The sequence below is a fragment of the Lycium barbarum genome, chromosome 8 (assembly GCF_019175385.1).
Source record: "Lycium barbarum isolate Lr01 chromosome 8, ASM1917538v2, whole genome shotgun sequence".
Lineage (NCBI taxonomy): Eukaryota > Viridiplantae > Streptophyta > Magnoliopsida > Solanales > Solanaceae > Lycium > Lycium barbarum.
The window spans coordinates 113,086,957-113,111,446 of record NC_083344.1 but is presented as its reverse complement, the minus strand read 5'-3'; the positions used below and the strand labels follow the sequence as shown (position 1 = coordinate 113,111,446).

Sequence of the window (24,490 nt, the reverse complement as noted above, 5' to 3'; positions counted from 1 at the left end):
TGAAAAACTATTGGGGAAGACATCACCAATATGGTTAAGGCTTTTTTCTGTGGAGCAGAACTTTTAAAATTCATCACTCATACCAATTTGGTCTTATTACCAAAAAGATTTCATAAATACCTTTTCTAATATGAGACTAAAAGAAGACACTGATTTTGCTGATTTCCCCTCGTATTCATTAATCTGTTCATTCCTATATATACACGTTATTGTAAATAAAAGAGGCTAAGAAAATACTAAAAAAAAAACTATACACTTGAACAGAAAAATATTCCTTCACATGACTAGCACGTGAAGGAAGGTTCCTAGTAAATTCCTATTTTATCCAGCTGGCAGATTTACAACGGCTGGGATTGAATTTGTGAAAATAGATATCTGTTCCATGTGTTTGAAAATAGAGATCTGTTCCATGTGTTTGGCATCCAATGCCTTGGTCAACACAGAACATATTAAGTGGGAAACATACTTTTGAAAACTTTTCTACTTTATGCTTTTGTCTGAAAAGTTTTCTACTTTTGTCTGAAAACTATTCTCTTTCCTTTTAAACTTTCTTTTCCATTCTTCTTCTTCTTCTTCGTTTGATTGTTTCATCCGTAACCATGGAGGCATCATTTCAAACTTGAGATGGAGATGGTTGGATCTTCATTATCCCCCCTCAAATTGGAGGGTAGTGAAACAACCCCCAATTTGTCTAGCAAAAATCGGTGAGATGCCCCAGATAGGGGTTTTGTGAATAGATCTGCAATCTACTGCTTTGAAGGGACGAAGGACAAAGTAATGAGACCGGAGACGAACTGTTGTCTTACAAAATGACAATCCAGTTCAACATGTTTCGTCCTTTCGTGGAAGACCGGGTTTTTTGCAATATGGATAGCCGCTTGGCTATCGGAGTGAAGAGTCACCGGCAAGCTAAGAGGAGCGGCAAGATCTGATAGAAGCCTTACTAACCAGGTAATTTCTGCTGTCACTCTACGCATTGAACGGTATTCAGCTTCCGCAGACGACAATGATACTGAGATTTGTTTCTTTGATTTCCAGGAAACGGGTGCTCCACCAAGGGTGATGAAAAAACCACTGACTGACCGTCGAGAGTCAGTACAAGATGCCCAATCAGCATCGCAGAAAGCAAGTAATTCGAAAGATGAATCAGAGGAGAGGAGGATCCCTTGACCTGGATCATTTTTCAGGTACTTCAAAACTCTAGTAGCAGTTAATAAATGTGATTCTCGTGGCTGTTGCATGTATTGACTAAGACTCAGAACTGCAAAACTTAGGTCAAGTCTAGTATGGGTCAGATAGTTGAGTTTTCCCACTAGGTGTCTGTATAAAGTGGGATTGGATATCAAAGGACCATCATGTGCATTTAGTTTGGAATAGGGGTCAAGAGGAGAAGAAACTGTAGCACCTGAACAATCAAATTCTTGTAAAAGGTCCAGAGTGAACTTTCTCTGATTTATGATGAACCCCTGTTTTTCCCTTAAAATTTCCATACCCAGGAAATAATGAATATCACCCAAATGTTTAACCTTGAAAGCTGTGTGTAAAAAATCAGTGATGTGCTGTATTTCAACAAGATCATTACCTGTAATCAAGATGTCATCCACATAGACTGCTATGATGGAGGTAAGATTGGCATTTTGCTTGAAAAATAGTGAGTAATCATTAAGAGAGCCAGAATACCCTTTAAAAGCTAAATCACCAGCCAGCTTAGCATACCATTGTCTGGATGCTTGTTTTAAACCATACAATGACTTCTTCAATAAACAAACCAATTTAGGATTAGGACAGTCCATACCTGCAGGAAACTTCATGTAAACCTCTTCCTGCAGGTCCCCATGTAGAAAAGCATTACTTACATCAAGTTGGTGTACTTGCCATCCTTTTTTCACAGCAACAGTTAAGAGACATCTGATTGTGGTCATTTTGACTACTGGGGAAAATGTCTCAGTATAATCCACACCTTCCTGCTTGATATCCCCCCTCACTACTAACCTTGCCTTTAACCTTTCAAGTGTTCCATCTGATCTATGTTTGACCTTGTAAACCCACTTACAGGGTAGTGGTTTCTTGCCTGGGGGCAATTCAACAATCTCCCAGGTATGATTGACCTTGAGAGCATCCAGCTCTTTTTGCATAGCTTTGTTCCATCCTACATGTTGAGAGGCTTGTGCAAAAGAGTTTGGTTCAGTAATAGTGGATATAGAAAGGAAAACTTGTTGGTTATGTAGTGATAGAGACCCAAAGAAAAAAGCAGTAGGAGGATTGGGGTGAATGAAACAGGCAGTAGTTAGATCAGTCAAAATGACATGATTGCAAACATAGTCATCAAGATATGCTGGTCTTTGACTAACTCTCCCTGATGTTCTAGTGATGACTTCATGTTGTGGGTTGTTAGACACAGTGGGAGTAGGAATAGAAGTAGGAGTGTTGGAAAGTGGAATGGAATTGGTAGCTGTGTCATTAGTGGAATGGGAGTGCTGATCAATAGAACATGATGGTGGAGTGTGTGGTAGAGTAGTGGAATGATCACCAGTAGGTAAAGTAGGACAAGGGAATGAACTAGGTTGATGTGAGTCTGAATTTGATGGAGTGGGTTGTGGTATAGGAAAAATGGTAGCTGGAGAATTCAAATTAGAAGCAAAAGGGAATTGATGCTCAAAGAATTTAACATCTCTGGAGACAAAGACCCTCTTGGTAGATAAATCCATTACTTTGTACCCTTTTTGGCCTTGTGGATACCCCAAGAAAACACAAGTTATTGCCCTAGGATCGAACTTTGTTCTGTGTTGTGCTAAGGTTGAGGCATAGCACAAACAACCAAAACACCTCAAGTTATCATACTGTGGTCTAATTCCAAACAAAACCTCATATGGTGTCCTTCCTTTCAACACCCTAGAAGGAAACCTATTGATAAGATGTGTTGCAGTCAATATACACTCTTCCCAAAAGGTACTAGGTAAGTGAGACTGAAACATCAGACCCCTGGCAATTTCCAGGAGGTGTCTATGTTTTCTTTCAACTACTCGATTCTGCTGTGGAGTCCCTACACATGACGTTTGGTGTATTATCCCTTGAGATTTGAGAAAAAGGGCTTCCTGTGTTCCTTTACCCAATTCTAGAGCATTAGTAGACCTTATAACCTTTACCTTAGCATTGAATTGCCTTTCAACCATGATCAGAAAATCCTTTAAAATAGGAAAAGCATTACACTTAGAACTCAATAAGAAAGTCCAAGTTCCCCTACTGAAATCATCTACTATAGTAAGAAAGTATTTGTATCCATTGTGAGTACATGTTTTATATGGTCCCCATGTGTCAATATGAATTAGATCAAAGTTTCTTTTAGACTGAATTTGACTTAGGGGAAAGGGCAGCCTAGTCTGCCTGGCTTTAGGACACACATCACAAATATGTTGGAAATTTGAAGGAAAATTGATAAAAGAAAACTTTCTCATTACTGAATAAGGGACATGTCCCAATCTTACATGCCATAGACTTACACTAGGAACTATATTTGCTGAAACTGGAAGAGAAAATGACTTAGACTGAGGAATGGAATTGCTTCCTTCTTGATATGAGACTACACTGTCACATGAAATAGACTTAGACTTAGGACTAGGCTGCAACAAGTAGAGTCCTTCTTTTGCCTCACCAAAAGCTTGAGTGTTCCTCATTAAAGGGTCCTGTAATATGCAACCACTAAGAGTAAATAACACATCACATCTAAACTGATTGCATAACTTATGGACTGATATTAAGTTATATTTGAAATCTGGGACATGGAGGACATTTTTTAAGGTAATTTTAGGAAGAATAGAGACACTTCCTGCATGAGTCACAATGATCCTAAAAGAATTAGGTAAAGTGATACTTGTCACACTCCATTTTAACCGGATGGGTTTTAGGAGTATGACGTATTGGTGATTCCTGTTTATTTTATTTAAGGAGTCGCCACCTAATTAATTTAACGGTGAATTAGGACACCTAAATGTTAACTAAGGTAAAGTTAAAACTAAACCTCCGTTAATAGTCTGCTTAACCAGTGTGATTCTAGGTAAGGGCTCTATATTATCCTAAAGGGAAGGGGTTAGGCATCCTTTAGAATCCGTTAACTTACGGTTATCCAACCAAACTTAGGTTAATTAATCAAAAGGTCAGCTGTGATTAGTTTTAAAGAAAGTTAGACACTTAGCTAAATTCAAAACTTACAAGTGATAAAACAAATTTTGTAAAGTAAAATAAATAGATCTAAGTTTATGAAACAAGTTGGGACCGCATCCGATGTGGTAAGAAGATCAGTACGCGGACCAAAGAACGATTTAGATTAAAAAAAAAAGAAAAAAAAGGGTATTTTAAGGAAGGTATTTCAAGGAAGAAAGCTCTTAGTTAGTGAAACTTAATTAAGTCTGAAACTGATTTCTTAAATCACCGAAAGTACTCTCTTTGACGCGATTTAAAAAAAATACTCCTACTGTAAAGATAGAGGAAAGACTCAAATCGATTTAAAAAAAAAAATACTAATTCTATGTTAAGTGTGAGTCTCAACTAATAATCCCAAAAATTGGAATGAACCCCAAATAACATCCCTCGATAATTAGACATGAAGGGTTAAACAAAATAAATGGTAGAGAAAATGAAGAAAGACGCCATAGGCGCTCCCAAGCTAATCCGCTCGTTTCTTGCCGTCGAATATGATTAAAGAAGATGAGATGTGATGACTCTATGTTGGTATGAGGAGTCTTGTATCAAGACTCCATGTTGCTCCAAACGTGTACATGTAAAGAAAGATAAAAAAAGAAAATAAGGATTAGGAAAATAATTAAATTGTTAACCAGCGAGAAAACTGTAAACTTAAGGCAAATCTGAACTAGAAAAATTTCAATTACCACGTACATACTTTTAACATAACGGTAGCTACAAATGTGAGTTAAAGCAAATCTTAAAGCATTTAAACATTTAACACATACTACTTTTAAAGAGCCATAATGTTAGTATTTGACAACATATATATATATATATATATATATATATATATATATATATATATATATATATATATATATATATATGAATATACAAGAAAGAAATGCACACAATTAGCGGAGAAACTCATCATCACAATATATCAACGTATGCAGCCAAATAGAACAACAAAAAGGCGTAACGGGATTCGTTTTATAATCTCAAATAAAATATCTTTTGGCACATATACGCATGAATTAGAAATCTGGAAATTAATATGTGTGTTTTTCTATCAAAACATATTTCATCAAGCACCAAAATATGTTTTTTTTATATATATAATTTTAGTTTAAGGAATAAAAAAAAAATGAAAATAAATACTACTCCATTAAAAGAGATGCACGTAGTAATAAAGGTTGATAAATAAAAAACCATCAGTGAATTCAAATGTCTTAATATTAAATTATAACTACCTTTATAAAATCAACATTAAAGAAATATATTCTTTTTCTAATTATTAGATGTCACTAGTCTTGAATCTAATAACAAAAGCAATGGAAAGTTGAAACACATAGGTTTACTTAGCACCACTTCAGACATTTTTTTTTTTTGACCCAGTAGCCATGAGGTGAAGATCATACGTATAAGATGAAGAACATATATTGAAAACTAAATTTAATAATATCATGTTGTACACAAACTAATGGTTAAGCTTTGATCTTTAACCCTCACAGAAGAAAAGAAGGCTATATATTTCAACAGGAGGCCTACGGACAAAATTTTAACATGCTTACACATCACCTTCAAGTGTCCCAATAGATTCCAGCCATTAAAATAACACCATTAGATTTCAAGAACGCCTAAAACTCATAATTTTTGCATGTCTTTATACAACAACAAAAAAAAGGTAAAAATAAGAAGGAAAAGAAAAGGTGAAGATATTACCTTTCCACGGTGCAGTGAATATGGAGCTCGAGGCTTCAGATCTACTTCCCTTTTTTATTAAGGTTTGTCGAACAAAGAGAGAAAAAAAAAATAGTAGTATAGTTGAGAAAATTACAAGCAAAATGAAACAGAAAGGTAAAAGTCTTCGATCGATTCTCCCCCCCTTCCTCAGTTCTTAAAGGTGGTATTTATAGTTGAGGAACTAGGGTTTTAATTCTCACATTTTGGGCGGGATTTGAAACACCAGTTTGAATTCGAAACGGCTCAATTTGGATTAATACAAAATGTGACAGAAAAGAAGATTATCCAAATCGTCCTTTTTTTCCCAAAATTGCGGGAACTTGGTCAATATAATGGCGAAAATTTCGGCTTTTGGGTGAGAGAATTCAAAAAATATGAGAGAGTGGACAAAATTTGCATTAAAAAAATGGTGAAAAACCCCTTTTCTGCAATAGAGAAATGAAGGTCAAATGTTTTCCAAATGGGTAGGAAAGAGAATGGGTGGCTGTTTTGGCTAGAATGAGATTAGGTTTAAGGTATTGAATTGAACTAGTTTATTGGGTGTTCCAGATGTATTAAATGGGCCAGTGGGGAGGAAGAAATGGGCTACTGTGACATTAAATTGGGCCACATTTGTTGGGAATTTTCTTCTTCTATTTAATTTGCTTTGAGGCTTCTTTATTTCAATACTTTAAGCATGACATAATAATCATCTCACATCATATAGACAAATTAAAATATCAACCATAAAATAAAATATTAATGGAGTACCAAATATAAATATTACTAGCTATAAAACAAAATACTAGTGGAGTAATAATAATATTAACATAAAGGATAACTGCAGCAACTAGTAAAATGACAATAATAGTACTAACATCACTAAATAGAAATTATATACAGTAAGAGTTATGAGTAGTGTATCTATGGTAATAACACTAATTTTTTAATATTAATAAGCAATAATAATAGTACTATCAATAGAATAGTAATAATAAATATAATAATAGGTAAAATATTATATTATTATTAACTAAGAAGCGCAAAGAAATAGAGAAAAAAAAGTGGGACAAAATTGGGTGTCAACAACTTGTCCCTCTTTGACCGGAAATGATGAAAGAGTTTTCGGGCAAAGAAGTTGACGTAGTAGCCAATTTTGTCCCGACCAAAATGTGTTGTCTCGAAAGGATTTATGGTAAAGGTCTTGAAAAGGATTACAGGGTATAAAGGGAAGCCGAAAAAGTTACGGTCAAAATTTCTTTTCAAGTTGCCTACATTTTCGGGTTCTACAAGAATCAGACAGATAAGGCGATATCGATTTCAAAAATTGTCCCAGTGTCGAATATGGAGAGACTGGGTTAGGCAATGAAGATTTCAGAGAAAAGGACATGACTGAACTTGAGAATTTGAAATACCGACATATCCACGGATTTGTAGAAATGTAGTGAGGAAGTAGATCTTTGACCTCTTGCTGACGAGCTTAACTCAACTTTCAACAATTGCCCCAGTTCACTGCCGAAGAAATAGTTCCACGAGTTGATGTGTGATGCCAACTTCGATATTGTCAAAAGCCACTAGCTAAAAATAATTGTTAGCAACAAAGAAATATATGTGTAAATAGGACAGGGTTGGAGAAGTTTACACTTGTAACCCCTGTTTCGAAAGTTGAATCCACAACATACCCGCATTCGGAGGTGGGTGCCTGAACTGAAATATAAAATACCCGCATTCGGAGGTGGGTGCCTGAACTGAAATATAAGATACCCGTATTCGGAGGTGGGTGCCTGAACTGAAATATAAAAAATACCCGCATTCGGAGGTGGGTGCCTGAAATAAATATAAGATACCCGCATTCGGAGGTGGGTGCCTAGACTTGAATATAAAATACCCGTATTCGGAGGTGGGTGCCTGAAATAAATATAAGATACCCGCATTCGGAGGTGGGTGCCTGGACTTGAATATAAAATACCCGCATTCGGAGGTGGGCGCCTGAAATAAATATAAGATACCCGCATTCGGAGGTGGGTGCCTGGACTTGAATATAAAATACCCGCATTCGGAGGTGGGTGCCTGAAATAAAACATAAGATACCCGCATTCGGAGGTGGGTGCCTGGACTTGAATATAAAATACCCGCATTCGGAGGTGGGTGCCTGAAATAAAATATAAGATACCCGCATTCGGAGGTGGGTGCCTGAAATGAAATATAAGATACCCGCATTCGGAGGTGGGTGCCTGAGATAAAATATAACATACCCGCATTCGGAGGTGGGTGCCTGGACTTGAATATAAAATACCCGCATTCGGAGGTGGGTGCCTAAATTAAATTTTGAAATACCCGCATTTTAAGGTGGGTGCCTAAATTAAAAATTGAAATACCCGCATTCTAAGGTGGGCGCCTAAATTAAAAATTGAAATACCCGCATTCTAAGGTGGGCGCCTAAATTAAAAATTGAAATACCCGCATTCTAAGGTGGGTGCCTAAATCACGTCCACTTCCCACGATGCAAAAATGTAAATCCATATCCATTTCCAGAGTGCAGAAAAAATAAATTTAAGTCCACTTTCACAGTTCAAAATATAAATCCACGTTCGCATTTCACGGTACAAAAATGTAAATCCACATTGACTTTCATGTCCGTATTATACGATATAAAATAAATCTACATCTACTTTCACGTCCGTATTATACGGCGCAAAAAATAAATCCACTTTTACTTTCGCAAATATAAATCTGTATCCACTTTCTACAATTATATGTATATTTTTTGTAATATAATTCTACTCCCACTTCCATGCTCGCATCCACAATGTAAATGTAAATCCACGTCCACTTTTGAAATAGTATTGTGGAAAGATATCCACATCTTAATCCATGTCCCGTTGTGACGGAAGTTACATCTACAATTAACCTCACAACTTGATATATGATGCAATATTTCGATCTTGTCATCTTATTAAAATACCTCATTCTAAAAGAATTTGATAATGATTTGAACATGTATGAAGTGATGATGAAATTGAGGAATTCTAACCAATAACAGGTGATCAAGGTCAGTGTCCATGATTATATGTATTCGATTCATCGAGGAATGTCACGAGCTAAAACAACTGTTAGTGATAAGAATAAATAGCTGGGTCTGAAAGAATTATACTTACAGCCCTTGGTTGAGAAGATGAATTTGTGTCCACTGTTGCAATCGAAATTTCGTGATGAGTGGAACGACGCCCGCCGTTCGGCATAAGCTACCTTTGCATCCACGTTGAAGAATGTTTGCCCTTTTGAAGAAAGCTAACTTTTCGATCACGCCCATAATTAAAGTTTTAAGATGAGTCGAATATGCACAACCTTCACGTTAATTGAACCTGTCTCATCAAAGAAAAATTGTGAGTTTAAAAGAAAATTGGTTGACTTGTGCAGGTCGGGGAACTTGGCCTTTGAATTGATCCTTGTTTCGGTCGCGTTCACGTTCTTCGATACCTCATTCCATATTTTGCCTTGCCTGGGGAGTTTCAGTCATAAAAGTGTATTTTGCAAAAATAAGAATAACGAGATTTGGATGATTTCGAAGGGAAATACTTAGTGGCTCTAATAGGTAAAATGATTAGGAAGACTCTATTTTTGAATTTATCCGCATTTTAGAAATATATGGATGGACTTTTATTTAAAATTGTTAAACATTTAAGACCACTTTTATGCTACTTCTAAAAATTTGTCCCAGTTTTCAGTCCTGAAGACACTTGGCTCTAAACAATTGAAAAGTGAGAACTTATAATGAAAGTTTTTGGAAGCGATTTGACCGATTTCAAAATTTTGTCCCAGTTTCAAGTCCTGGAGGCACTTGGTTCTAAACAATCGAAAAGTGAGAAAGTTGTAATGAAATTTTTTGAAAGTGATTTGACCGATTTCAAAAATTTGTCCCAGTTTCAAGATACTAGGACATATGAATTTAAAAAGTAGGAAGGCCAAAATCTTATATAAAAATCCTTATGTATTTTATAGGAACCAAAATGGTTGGACAAACCGAAAATATTAAAAATTTCAAAATAGAAGGGCCGAACCCACCTCGGGTTGCCTACGTATCCCAAAGGAATCAGGCCAGATGTAGTTCGTGAGCAAAATAAGAACTTTTCAGTTTTTGTTTTTAATAAAAGTGAGGGCCGAACCCGATATGGGTTGCCTACGTATCCAAAAGGAAATCAGGCCACACGTAGTTCGACTCATACAACAAAACACTGAAATATTTTGAAAAAGTGGCCGAACCCGATGTGGGCTGCCTACGTATCCAACGGGAAGTCAGGCCAAACGTAGTTCCAACCACAAACGAAGATACTGAAATGATTTGAAAAGAGTGGCCGAACCCGATGTGGGCTGCCTACGTATCCAACAGGAAGTCAGGCCAAACGTAGTTCGTTACAAAACAAAAATGACAAACTCTGAATTCAAAAAGGCCGTAACAAAACATAGAGGCAGCATGACAAAAGGAACTAAATGTTCTAGTTGATGCCTCCGGCCTATTACAAAGGAAATTTAAACTTAAATTACTGAAACTCCCGGCGGGCTGGGGCTAAGATAGAAGTTCAATTCTGCAACTCAGGTTGTGGCTCAACAGCCTATAAAGTCAATATTTCAGCAAAGTCTTTGATTATCACAGCATGATCATCTTCATCTTCCACGAACAGGTTCTTGATTCCCTCCACGATATCATCATAGGCAACCTCAATAATTAGATCTGAAGGTTTTGAGAAAGTTTGATCAATGGTAGGAATAGGTTTTGGCAATGGAACCTCTTTCTTTTTATTCTTTCGTGCTTTCTTCACTTCTTCCTCAGTTGGCTCATATCCCAAACCGAATGTAAACTGTTGCGTAGGGAGAACGACTGGCTCAACCCGCCCATTTAATGTCTTCCCTAGCCCAAATCCAGGTTGGTACCCATTTCTCAGCATTTCTTTTGCAACCATAATCGCGGCGCATGACCTTTTAAACTCTTGAGTTTGACAGACTTCACCCACTTTAGTGACATTCACAACCTCCCAAGCGTGGTAAGCTGCTCCGTCGAACCCTCCTTCTGCCTCAATGAATGGGATGGATTGCTCTCGATAGAAAGACGTATCCCCTTCTCCATGTATACATATTTGTTGCTGATCCCACTCGAATTTGACAGTTTGGTGCAAAGTAGATGGTACAGCCCCAGCCAGATGTATCCACGGTCTTCCTAACAGCATGTTGTATGTCGTGGAAATATCCAGTACTTGAAAATCCATAATGAATTCAACAGGACCAATCAACACTTTCAACTCTATTTCTCCAATAGGGCGCCTTTGAGCCCCATCAAATGCTCGAATATTCACATCACTTGTCTTGAGCTCACTAACATTATATCCGATCTTCTTCAGACTTGTTAATGGACAGATGTTAAGTCCAGAACCCCCATCAATCAACACTTTAGCCACAAACATGTTACGACACTTGACAGTTATATAGAGCGCTTTGTTATGCATGCATCCTTCTGGCGGCAGTTCTTCATTATCGAAACTGATTCGATGACTGTCAAGCACGCGCTCGATCATCCCAGCTAACGCCTCACTAGTTGTTTCACTTGGAACATATGCTTCATTCAAAATCTTCAAGAGTGCATTTCTGTGCACATCCGAACTCAAAAGCAAAGAGAGAATAGGAATTTGGGCATTGGTCTTTTTCAACTGATCCACAACTGAGTACTCACTAGCTTTAATTTTCCTCAGAAATTCTTCTGCTTCGAATTCAGTCACGACCCTTTTGGGAGGTACGTTGGTTTCCTTAAGTTGCCCCAATCTAACTAGTTCTTCTGGAGAATAGCACCTCCCAGACCTTGTCATTCCTGACGTCTTAACCTTGTCAGTGATCGTGTCCTTTCCTCGACACTCCATCACAGTTTGTTGATAATTCCATGGTACGGCTTTTGTATCGAGCACTGGCAACTGATTTGGTGCTTGAACTACTTCCACAGGTATTGATGAAGCTCCTAATATCTCGACAGGCACACAACCCCTTATCACTACAGCCGGAGAAGCAACGGCTACAAAATCATGATCCTCCACACGATCCACAGGCACTATAAATTCGGCTGGGTCGTCAACATTTTCATCTATTCCAATCATATTTATCGTGGCCCCATCATGGGTCGGGAGTGGATTGTTAACCACATTTGGTGTTGGTGGTTTGACCGTGATCTGTTTTGCTTCAATAAGATCCTCAACCTTATGCTTCAATGCGTAACAACGATCAGTGGAATGGCCTTTTACCCCCGAATGATATGCACATGTTTTAGTGGGATCAAAGCTTCTGGGTAATGGATCTGGAATTCTACCTTCCACAGGATATACTAAGCCTGAAGCTTGCAGCCTTTCAAAAACAACGCTTAGTGGCTCTCCTAATGGTGTGAAATTGCGAAACGGTTTATTTGGGCGAGGTGCGGATGCATTGTTTGGATGATGAGTTTGTGATGGTGGAGTTGGATATGTTGGTGGTCGTGGAGCTCGATATGCTGGTTGTGTGTTGTAAACAGGGTAGGATATTTGTGGTGATTGAGGTTGGTAAGATGACAAAGCTTGGTCGTAGGGATGTGGAGAATATTGGAAATATTGTGAGTGGTGAGCGTTAGGCTGGTATCGCGGGGGTCGTTGATGGTGGTATGATGTGTTTCCCAAAGCCATTACCGATGCTGCTTTTTTTTTTCTTTCCGTTTCCGAGAGTACCAGTTTGTATGGCCCTACTAGTAGACTGTAAAGCCGCAAGACTTGTTATTCTCCCTGTCTTAATGCCATCTTCGATCATGTCCCCGGCTTTGATCACCTCTGCAAAAGTTTTTCCGCCCATTGTCACCAAACGTTCATAGTATTCCGATTCTAGTGCTTGAATGAAGAAAGTAACCATTTCTGTCTCCTCCATGGGTGGGTGTACTCTAGATGCTTCTTCCCTCCACCGTATAGCATATTCTCGAAATGATTCGGTGAACTTCTTCTTCAACTTTGTAATTGAGATTCTGTCAGGAGCGATCTCAACATGAAACTTGTAGTGATCCACAAAAGCATTTGCCAAATCATCCCAAGTACGCCATTTGGTTGTATCTTGCTTAGAATACCACTCCAAGGCTTTTCCACTCAAACTCTGATTGAATAGTTTGACTCTTATCCCTTCATTCTTCCCCACACCAATCAACTTTTCACAATAGACCTTCAAATGGAAGAAAGGGTTCCCCGACCCATCAAACTTCTCAAATTTTGGAATCTTGTAACCTGGTGGCAATTCTACCTCAGGAAATGCACATAATTCTTCATATCTCACGCTTTGGTTACTACCAAGTCCACGCAAACTTCTCATGGCATCCTCCAAACTTTTGAGCTTTCTATTTATCATTTCATCATTAATTGACTGTGCCTCATTTTCAACTTCGACATAATGATCAACATCTGTGCGACATTGTCCCTGGATTTGTGTCATGGGTGGAGCTGTGGTATAAGTATATACTGGCGGAACTTGATGTGTATTGGTAACATCATGTGCCGGCGGTATGAACTGAGTTTTTGAAGAGGTGGCTGTAAATAAAAGGGGAGCATTTTGAGTGAGGGGTTCGGCACGAACCGGCTGAAAGGTGGTAAAATAATTTGCTTGGTTAAATTCGTCCAAATTTGGGAATGGAGGTGGCATAGGCAAGGTCTGACGAACCCCATGAGATGGAGTCATATGTGGTGGCATTTGAGAAAATGACCGGTTGTGAAGTACCATGTGACTTAATTCAGCAACTCGTCGCTCCAAACGAGCAATGATCTCCAAATGTGTTTCTGATTCTTTGGAGGATGTGGGATCACTCGTGATCGGTAAATTAAGAGATGGCTCAGATGAAGTGGTTGCATTGATCAAACTTTGCTCCATTTTAGAACGAGTCTTTTTAGTTAACCAGATGATTAGTGATGAGTCAGAGTCTGATTTCTTGGCTCTAGACCGTGTGAAATATGGATGCTCCGCCAGTTCCCCTTTAGCACAAGTCAACCTTTTTTATTTTGAAAATAAGTTTAAAAGAAAAAAGATAAAACAATGAAAGAAGAAGAAAATGAGTCAGTATACGGAAAGGACATATTATTGCATATAAACACATTATTGCACATAATACATCGCGTTCTATAATGCAAGGGACCTCTTTATGCCAGAGGTAGGCCTAACGAACATTTGAAGGACAAACATGTTTTTTATGTGTCATTCCATAACTCTTTCTAAACTAATTTACAAGAATAATAAAAATTTATTACATGCCAGTCAATAATACAATTCAAAGTTAATCTAAGATATCTAATACTTCAACTCCACTAATTTCCTTTGGCTGTCTTCAAACCTCCGGCATTAATTTTGGATGCTCCACAACAACCTGCAACAAAAGGTTAGTTTCCTTGAAATATTTATCTATGGATTATTAGGTCCACATAATCCACATATTTGTCCTTCAAATAATGCACATAAATAGTGAATAGTGTCACTTAGAGTCATAGACTCATTTGGACATTTGGTAAGGTTGACTAATGAACTTAATACTCCAAGGGTATTAAGCCTCCTAGGTTTAAAATGATGCATGTCCTTACAAGGTTTTGGTTTTCGCTCTACCTAGGTAGACTAAGAATGGTTTTCCTATGACACAAGGCTCCCCCAAGCAGACAACTTGGAAGTGGAAAGTCTGTGGCCGTCGACTGCACCGCCGATCGACTAAATCCACAAGACCAATCCAACTAAAGGGGTAATTTAGTAGTGCACGGGCGCAAACTGCGAAGCCGCTTTAAGTGTGTGAATATGTGTGAATTTTCCAGGAGTGGAGGAAATATGAACGGAATGCCAATTTAAAGAAAGCAGTAATATACATATTACATAGAACAAAAAAATGCATATAAGGAATGGAACAATAATACTTGAAATCATATAAAACTACAATATAGGCAAAATAAAATAAAACAAACAAAATATCTCACAAATTATTAATTAACCTAAGTTGTTATGGTTAGAGCCTAAATTCCCCAGCGGAGTCGCCAAGCTGTCACACTCCATTTTAACCGGATGGGTTTTAGGAGTATGACGTATTGGTGATTCCTGTTTATTTTATTTAAGGAGTCGCCACCTAATTAATTTAACAGTGAATTAAGACACCTAAATGTTAACTAAGGTAAAGTTAAAACTAAACCTCCGTTAATAGTCTGCTTAACCAGTGTGATTCTAAGTAAGGGCTCTATATTATCCTAAAGGGAAGGGGTTAGGCATCCTTTAGAATCCGTTAACTTACGGTTATCCAACCAAACTTAGGTTAATTAATCAAAAGGTCAGCTGTGATTAGTTTTAAAGAAAGTTAGACACTTAGCTAAATTCAAAACTTACAAGTGATAAAACAAATTTTGTAAAGTAAAATAAATAGATCTAAGTTTATGAAACAAGTTGGGACCGCATCCGATGTGGTAAGAAGATCAGTACGCGGACCAAAGAACGATTTAGATTAAAAAAAAAAGAAAAAAAGGGTATTTTAAGGAAGGTATTTCAAGGAAGAAAGCTCTTAGTTAGTGAAACTTAATTAAGTCTGAAACTGATTTCTTAAATCACCGAAAGTACTCTCTTTGACGCGATTTAAAAAAAATACTCCTACTGTAAAGATAGAGGAAAGACTCAAAACGATTTAAAAAAAAAAATACTAATTCTATGTTAAGTGTGAGTCTCAACTAATAATCCCAAAAATTGGAATGAACCCCAAATAACATCCCTCGATAATTAGACATGAAGGGTTAAACAAAATAAATGGTAGAGAAAATGAAGAAAGACGCCATAGGCGCTCCCAAGCTAATCCGCTCGTTTCTTGCCGTCGAATATGATTAAAGAAGATGAGATGTGATGACTCTATGTTGGTATGAGGAGTCTTGTATCAAGACTCCATGTTGCTCCAAACGTGTACATGTAAAGAAAGATAAAAAAAGAAAATAAGGATTAGGAAAATAATTAAATTGTTAACCAGCGAGAAAACTGTAAACTTAAGGCAAATCTGAACTAGAAAAATTTCAATTACCACGTACATACTTTTAACATAACGGTAGCTACAAATGTGAGTTAAAGCAAATCTTAAAGCATTTAAACATTTAACACATACTACTTTTAAAGAGCCATAATGTTAGTATTTGACAATATATATATATATATATATATATATATATATATATATATATGAATATACAAGAAAGAAATGCACACAATTAGCGGAGAAACTCATCATCACAATATATCAACGTATGCAGCCAAATAGAACAACAAAAAGGCGTAACGGGATTCGTTTTATAATCTCAAATAAAATATCTTTTGGCACATATACGCATGAATTAGAAATCTGGAAATTAATATGTGTGTTTTTCTATCAAAACATATTTCATCAAGCACCAAAATATGTTTTTTTTATATATATAATTTTAGTTTAAGGAATAAAAAAAAAATGAAAATAAATACTACTCCATTAAAAGAGATGCACGTAGTAATAAAGGTTGATAAATAAAAAACCATCAGTGAATTCAAATGTCTTAATATTAAATTATAACTACCTTTATAAAATCAACATTAAAGAAATATATTCTTTTTCTAATTATTAGATGTCACTAGTCTTGAATCTAATAACAAAAGCAATGGAAAGTTGAAACACATAGGTTTACTTAGCACCACTTCAGACATTTTTTTTTTTTTTGACCCAGTAGCCATGAGGTGAAGATCATACGTATAAGATGAAGAACATATATTGAAAACTAAATTTAATAATATCATGTTGTACACAAACTAATGGTTAAGCTTTGATCTTTAACCCTCACAGAAGAAAAGAAGGCTATATATTTCAACAGGAGGCCTACGGACAAAATTTTAACATGCTTACACATCACCTTCAAGTGTCCCAATAGATTCCAGCCATTAAAATAACACCATTAGATTTCAAGAACGCCTAAAACTCATAATTTTTGCATGTCTTTATACAACAACAAAAAAAAGGTAAAAATAAGAAGGAAAAGAAAAGGTGAAGATATTACCTTTCCACGGTGCAGTGAATATGGAGCTCGAGGCTTCAGATCTACTTCCCTTTTTTATTAAGGTTTGTCGAACAAAGAGAGAAAAAAAAAATAGTAGTATAGTTGAGAAAATTACAAGCAAAATGAAACAGAAAGGTAAAAGTCTTCGATCGATTCTCCCCCCCTTCCTCAGTTCTTAAAGGTGGTATTTATAGTTGAGGAACTAGGGTTTTAATTCTCACATTTTGGGCGGGATTTGAAACACCAGTTTGAATTCGAAACGGCTCAATTTGGATTAATACAAAATGTGACAGAAAAGAAGATTATCCAAATCGTCCTTTTTTTCCCAAAATTGCGGGAACTTGGTCAATATAATGGCGAAAATTTTGGCTTTTGGGTGAGAGAATTCAAAAAATATGAGAGAGAGTGGACAAAATTTGCATTAAAAAAATGGTGAAAAACCCCTTTTCTGCAATAGAGAAATGAAGGTCAAATGTTTTCCAAATGGGTAGGAAAGAGAATGGGTGGCTGTTTTGGCTAGAATGAGATTAGGTTTAAGGTATTGAATTGGACTAGTTTATTGGGTGTTCCAGATGTATTAAATGGGCCAGTGGGGAGGAAGAAATGGGCTACTGTGACATTAAATTGGGCCACATTTGTTGGGAATTTTCTTCTTCTATTTAATTTGCTTTGAGGCTTCTTTATTTCAATACTTTAAGCATGACATAATAATCATCTCACATCATATAGACAAATTAAAATATCAACCATAAAATAAAATATTAATGGAGTACCAAATATAAATATTACTAGCTATAAAACAAAATACTAGTGGAGTAATAATAATATTAACATAAAGGATAACTGCAGCAACTAGTAAAATGACAATAATAGTACTAACATCACTAAATAGAAATTATATACAGTAAGAGTTATGAGTAGTGTATCTATGGTAATAACACTAATTTTTTAATATTAATAAGCAATAATAATAGTACTATCAATAGAATAGTAATAATAAATATAATAATAGGTAAAATATTATATTATTATTAACTAAGAAGCGCAAAGAAATAGAGAAAAAAAAGTGGGACAAAATTGGGTGTCAACAATACTAATGGGAACAGGAAGGATAGACAAAGAAATAAAGGATTTAGAATCAAAACACATGTGTTCTGATGCTCCTGAATCAATAATCCAGGTGGAAGTGTTAAAAACAGATAAGCAAGTGCCTGAATACTTTAGAATTGTACCAGCAATTGCTCCTGCATTGAACCCAACATTTGAACTGTTTGAACTTCCTGTTTGTCCCATCTTTACTTCTTTAATCACTTGCTGAACCAGATCTGCATATTGATCCCTGCTCATATATGTAATAGGATTGTTGTCCTTACTCATGTGTGGAATAGGATTATTGTGATGGTTGTTGGATGCCTCCCCTTTAGCAAATACCATGTCCTCCTCAGTAACTATTCCATTGGCCTTTGCCTGATAGGGCTTAACCTTTGTGAATTCAAAATCCTCAGGAAAACCATGAAGCCTGTGACAATCATCCTCTGTATGACCTGTCCTCCCACAGTATGTGCAGCTCACATTTGGGTTGTATTTGTTTTTCCTAGGTTTATATTTTGAATTTTTTTTGTTGTTCCTTGGTGTGTAGTTGCCAAACCTTTGCTGTGGTTGATTTGATGCTTTAAAATTCTGATTCCCATTTCTCTGATAATTTCTGCCTTGTGAAGTCACCATGAATGATGCAGATTCAGTAGTGTGGTTATCATTTGCATATGCTTCTCTTTGTTTTTCATCTTGTAAAAGCAAAGAGTATGCCAGATCCATACTGGGTAATGGGTTCATCATGAGGATATTTCCTCTTGCCTGTGTGTATATATCATTTAACCCCATCAAAAATTGTATCAATCTTTGGTCCTCTAAAGACTTCATTAGTTTGGCTTTTCCTTGACACACACATACACATGAACAACATATGACAACATCAAGTGCATCTAGCTCATCCCATATTCTTTTCAGTTTGGTAAAATACCCAGCAATGTCATTATTTCCTTGAACAAGTCCCGATAATTCCTTTTGCAAATGATAGAGTTTGGCTCCATTTGACTTGCCAAACCTTTGCTCAAGGCTGTCCCAAAGTTCCTTTGCTGTTTTAGAACTCATTACACTATCTGCAATTTCCTTTGTTAGTGCATTTGAGATCCAACAAATAATCATATCATTAACACAACTCCATTGTTCATATTCTTCTGATTTCAGATCTGGAGCCTTACAAGCTCCATTGATGAATCCAAGTTTTCTCTTGGCTGATAAGGCTAGGAGAATAGATCTCCTCCAACCTGGATATCCTTTGCCATCAAACACATTGTTAATTAAGGTCATTCCGGGTGAATCAGAGTTATTCAGATGGTAAGGATGACTGTTATCGTAAGTGATGGTTTTGTCTACATTGCTTGGCTGTACATTTGGTGTTGCATCAGCCATTTTGGTTTATTGAGAGATTGAAGGTGATTTTGATGAAGGTTTTGGATCGAGCTCAAACCTGCTCTGATACCATAAAAGAAGACACTGATTTTGCTGATTTCCCCTCGTATTCATTAGTCTGTTCATTCCTATATATACACGTTATTGTAAATAAAAGAAGCTAAGAAAATACTAAAAAAAAAACTATACACTTGAACAGAAAAATATTCCTTCACATGACTAGCACGTGAAGGAAGGTTCCTAGTAAATTCCTATTTTATCCAGCTGGCAGATTTACAACGGCTGGGATTGAATTTGTGAAAATAGATATCTGTTCCATGTGTTTGAAAATAGAGATATGTTCCATGTGTTTGGCATCCAATGCCTTGGTCAACACAGAACATATTAAGTGGGAAACATACTTTTGAAAACTTTTCTACTTTATGCTTTTGTCTGAAAAGTTTTCTACTTTTGTCTGAAAACTATTCTCTTTCCTTTTAAACTTTCTTTTCCATTCTTCTTCTTCGTTTGATTGTTTCATCCGTAACCATGGAGGCATCATTTCAAACTTGAGATGGAGATGGTTGGATCTTCATTAGAGACCAACAAGTTTGAGTAATTTTGTGAATAAGATTTTTTCAGGGTTGATTCATGAAATATTGGTTAATAGTTTGTCTGATATCATCACTTTAAATCAAGCTGGGTTTGTAAAGGGAAGAAGTATTGTTGAAAATGTTTTATTGACTCAGGAAATTATATAAGATATAAGACTAAGAACAAAGCCTGCTAATGTGGTGATGAAATTTGATATGACAAAGGTATATGACAGGGTTTCTTGGCTATTTTTGACTAAGGTGTTGAGGCAACTGAGCTTTTCAGAAAGATTAATTGATATGGTTTTTAGAATTATCAGCAATAACTAGTATTCTATTCTAATCAATGGGCAGCAACAAGGCTTCTTTAAATCATCAAGGGGTTAAAGCAAAAGGGACCTTCTATCCCCAACTTTGTGCATCTTAACAGCTGAGGTATTATCCAGAAATCTGAGTGCTTACATCAAATTCCATAATTCAAAGAATATGGGATGTCTAAGTGGAGTCTAAAGATCAATCACTTGGCTTATGCAGATGATATGATCATTTTTTCCTCAGCATACTTATTTTCACTATAGTTGATAATGGAGGAATTATGAGAAGACTTCAGGGCAAAAAATCAATAAGGAAAGGAGTTCAGTATTCATGCATCATAATATACCAGGAGATATCAGTATCATTGTGGAAATTGTAACTGGTATAGGCAGAAAGGATTTCCCCTTTACCTATTTAGGGTGTCCAATTTTCTATAGCAGAAGAAAGAAGTATTTTTATAATCCAGTTCTTATGAAGATCATGAACAGGTTACAATCTTGGAAGGATAAGATGCTATCTTTTGGAGGAAGGGTTGCCTTGATGAAGCATGTATTGCAGAGTATGCCTATTCACATGTTATCTACAGTAAATCCTCCCGAATTTATCATAAACAAATGCACAAGATGTTTGCTCAGTTCTTTTGGAGTAATCCCATTAGAGGGAAGAGTAGACACTGGTCAAATGCGAAGGTACAACATAGATCTGGAAGAGTCGGAGCTAGTTCGAGCTCGATCGTTTCATGTAAATGGAAGAAAACAAATATCAGGTGATATGCCGAGGAAAAGAAAAACAAAACATGAGAGAAGAAGAGAGGGTCACCTGAGAAATGCCCAGTTAAAAAGAAGAAGAAAATACAACCACATACAGTTGCAAATGTGGGGAAATAGATGAGCAGAGATATCAAGCAGCTTAAGAAAGACTAGAGATAGTCGGAACCCAACTCAATGGGAGGAATCGAAGAAGAAGGGGAATCGACATTGCAGAGACTTAACAAAAATTCTAGGGATTTCAGCAAGCTTTACTTTCCCATTTCTTATGTTATGCTTTCTATTTTTGTTTATTTGGACCTTTGCTATTTGAACCTCTTTAGTTTTTATTAATACAAAACAACCCCTTGGGGTTTTATTTATTTTTTTGTTTTAAAAAAAAAAAAAACTTCATTAATCGTTCCTTGAGTTTGAACTAATCTATAGCAAGGCTGGTTCGAACTCTAGGATATTGTCATTGAGTCGAAAAGAGTTATCATGAGTAAATTGATCATTTTCGCATTAGTTCACGTACCTATTTCACACAAGATATCTGTTAAAATTGATATATTTATCATTATTTCACTCATATTAAAACTTCATGAAATTCTTAGAGTTTGAACCTTTAAAGTTGGTTCATGGAGTTTGAACTTAATAAAAGTTTGATGTCATCAATCATTTGCCGAGTTTGAAACTCCAACAACTTTTCAAACTCTAGCACCATGTGTTGAAGTTGTTTCGAGTTAGAGGTATTCTCTGTCCATATTTTATTTTCGCATTAAGAAATGGCTACCTTTCAAAACTGTCGATAAATTTTGATTGTCAACTCAAAATATGGTCATATACCTAATTTTATAAATATAACTTGCCTACTTTGCTGAAGTTTGGGTGGTTAATAACCGGTCAGTTATTAACTCACTCCATCTTAACCTGCTTAAATTTAGTCCATCTAAAAATTAGGTTGATTTGAGCTAAGTACATAGTCCAAATTGGCCAATAAGAAATCTTGTTAAAATAGTTATATATAGTTACATTAAAAATAATATTTTTATTAGCTTTATTTAGTAATTAAATAAATTATAAGAAAAATAAATAAATAATTAAAATTTGGTAAGAGTTGAACAGGTTTGGCTATGACCCATTATTTAACCCATTGTGACTTAGTTCATCTTAACCCAAATAACTTTTAGATAAGATTATGTAATGGACACTTTTATTGATTTACTTAAACCCGCCCAAATACAACTCAGACTCCCCATTTGCTAGACCCCGTAGGAACGAGGCACCAGTAACCTATTTTGAGGTCATTGCTCAAACAATGCAGAAAGTTTATAAAGTTTTGCTAGTCTATCAACTTCAAAATAACTTCAGACATACAAAATGTCTGAGCTGAGCCACATGACAGAATTTTAGTCATTTTTACTTGAACCTTTGCCACATATTAGTGAAGAAGTTTAGGCTTTATGCCTGATGTTTAAGTGAATAAAGTTTTACTAGAAATAACAATTTATTATTCGGATTGCACCAATTCAATACCTAAACATACTTCAAATTAGCTCAAATTCGAAAGTTTCAAATATCACAATAACATATATTAATCATTAATTTGTCGAAACAATAACAAATTCTAAAAAACTCGTGTTGCAATTATGATGATTGTCAATATTTTCAAACTTTCCAAATTACGCTCACTTTTCATAGGATGATAAGTAGGGCTGGGCATATTTCGGTTCAAACCGAAAAACCGACCGAACCGAAGTTAATTTCGGTTTCGATTTTTCGGTTTATTCGATTCGATTCGGTTTAAATTTATAAGATTTCAACAATTTGGTTCGGTTTTCGATTTATGCAAAATTTAATTCGGTTAAACAGAAAAATCGAATTTTAACAAGCCACTTTTTTCTTGAAACATATATTATATATATATATATATATATATATATATATATATATATATATATATATATATATATATATATATATATATTGGGCTTCTGCCCATAAATAATAAACTAAAGAGGCCCAAATCTCAATCCCAAAAATAAAATATCCAACCCAATTAGTAGCCCTTTTAGCTAATGTTCCGTGTTGTGACTGTGTTTTATATATATATATATATATATATATATATATATATATATATATATATATATATATATATATATATATATATATTATGTCTCTTTCTGGTCTCTCTATATGTGACGGCTTTGCTCCTGTTCAGATGTACTAATACTGTTACTGTTTCCTGTTTCCTCTGAGCTTAGAAAACGTTGCTCTAATTTTAGCTTATGTTTGTTAAAAATTGCTTGAATTGTCGAAACGCCTACTTGTGGCTGTGGGAAAGTTTCCATATCTAAATCGAATAAACCGAACCAAATAAACCAAACCGAAATTGCAAAAACCGAACTGAACCGAAGTTATTTTCGTTCGGTTTCAGTTCCCATCTTTTACAAATCGAAAATAAAAAAATCGAACCGAATTTGTGAAATCGAATCGAACGTACCGAACGCCCAGCCCTGGCAGCGTCTTTGTCTGATGTTTACCAAAACTAAAGTATAAGTTGAATAATTTGTCATGAGCTCATAAAGAAAAATTTACAACCAATTATGTAGGCAATCGAGGTGTCTAGATTAGATGACTTGGCGTCTGGCAAGTGATGACATAATAAAGCCGCACCAACCAAAGTGCGTTGGACTATTGCCACGAAAGTTTTATGCCCCATAAGTTTTTTAACAGCTCAACCTATCACAGATCAAATGCTTTCTCCTTGGACCATTTATCATTTAATTCTTTATTTGTTTGTCGATAATATATAATAATCATCTGGTTTAATTTTTTGGCAGTTGCTATGTAATAATGTAAAGCATGAACTCATATGGTACGCAAACGTTTAGATACAAATTTGTTTTAATTTGTATGTCCTACTGAGACAAACAAATTGAAATATAGGATCATAAAATTTAAAGAGCATTTAATATATAACATAAGTCTTTAATCTAACATCACAAAATTCAAAAGTCCTCTAATTTTTTTTAATCTAAAGTGTTAAAATTACTTTATGTGTATACTCCTCAGTTTCAATTTATGTGAACCTATTACTAATTGAAAAGTCTAAGAGATGGTTCTTTAACCATATTTTCCTTACGTATTTTTTAAATTAGTATAAATTATTATGACTTATTGTATTTTTATGTAGTTTCTCAATATATAAAATTTACTTTTACAAATTTAAAAAATTTATATCAAAATTTAAGTCAAAACTTATAAAATTTGACCGTTATATTCGGAAAAGGTTCCCGTGAATTGAACAAGGGAATACAAGTTTTAACAGCATATACAATCATTACACTCCTTATAATTTGCACTCAGCAAAACATTCTTTTTCTCATTTCCAACTCACTCAAAA

At 35.6% G+C, this 24,490-nt stretch overlaps 1 long non-coding RNA gene across 1 annotated transcript; it reads left to right on the top strand.

The window, feature by feature from the left end:
- The first annotated feature begins 644 nt into the window (after window positions 1–644).
- Window positions 645–19,480, top strand: LOC132605295 (uncharacterized). Its single transcript, XR_009569133.1, has 3 exons — window positions 645–951; window positions 1,039–1,187; window positions 19,224–19,480. It is a non-coding gene; the product is annotated as an uncharacterized LOC132605295 (long non-coding RNA).
- The last annotated feature ends 5,010 nt before the right edge of the window (window positions 19,481–24,490 follow it).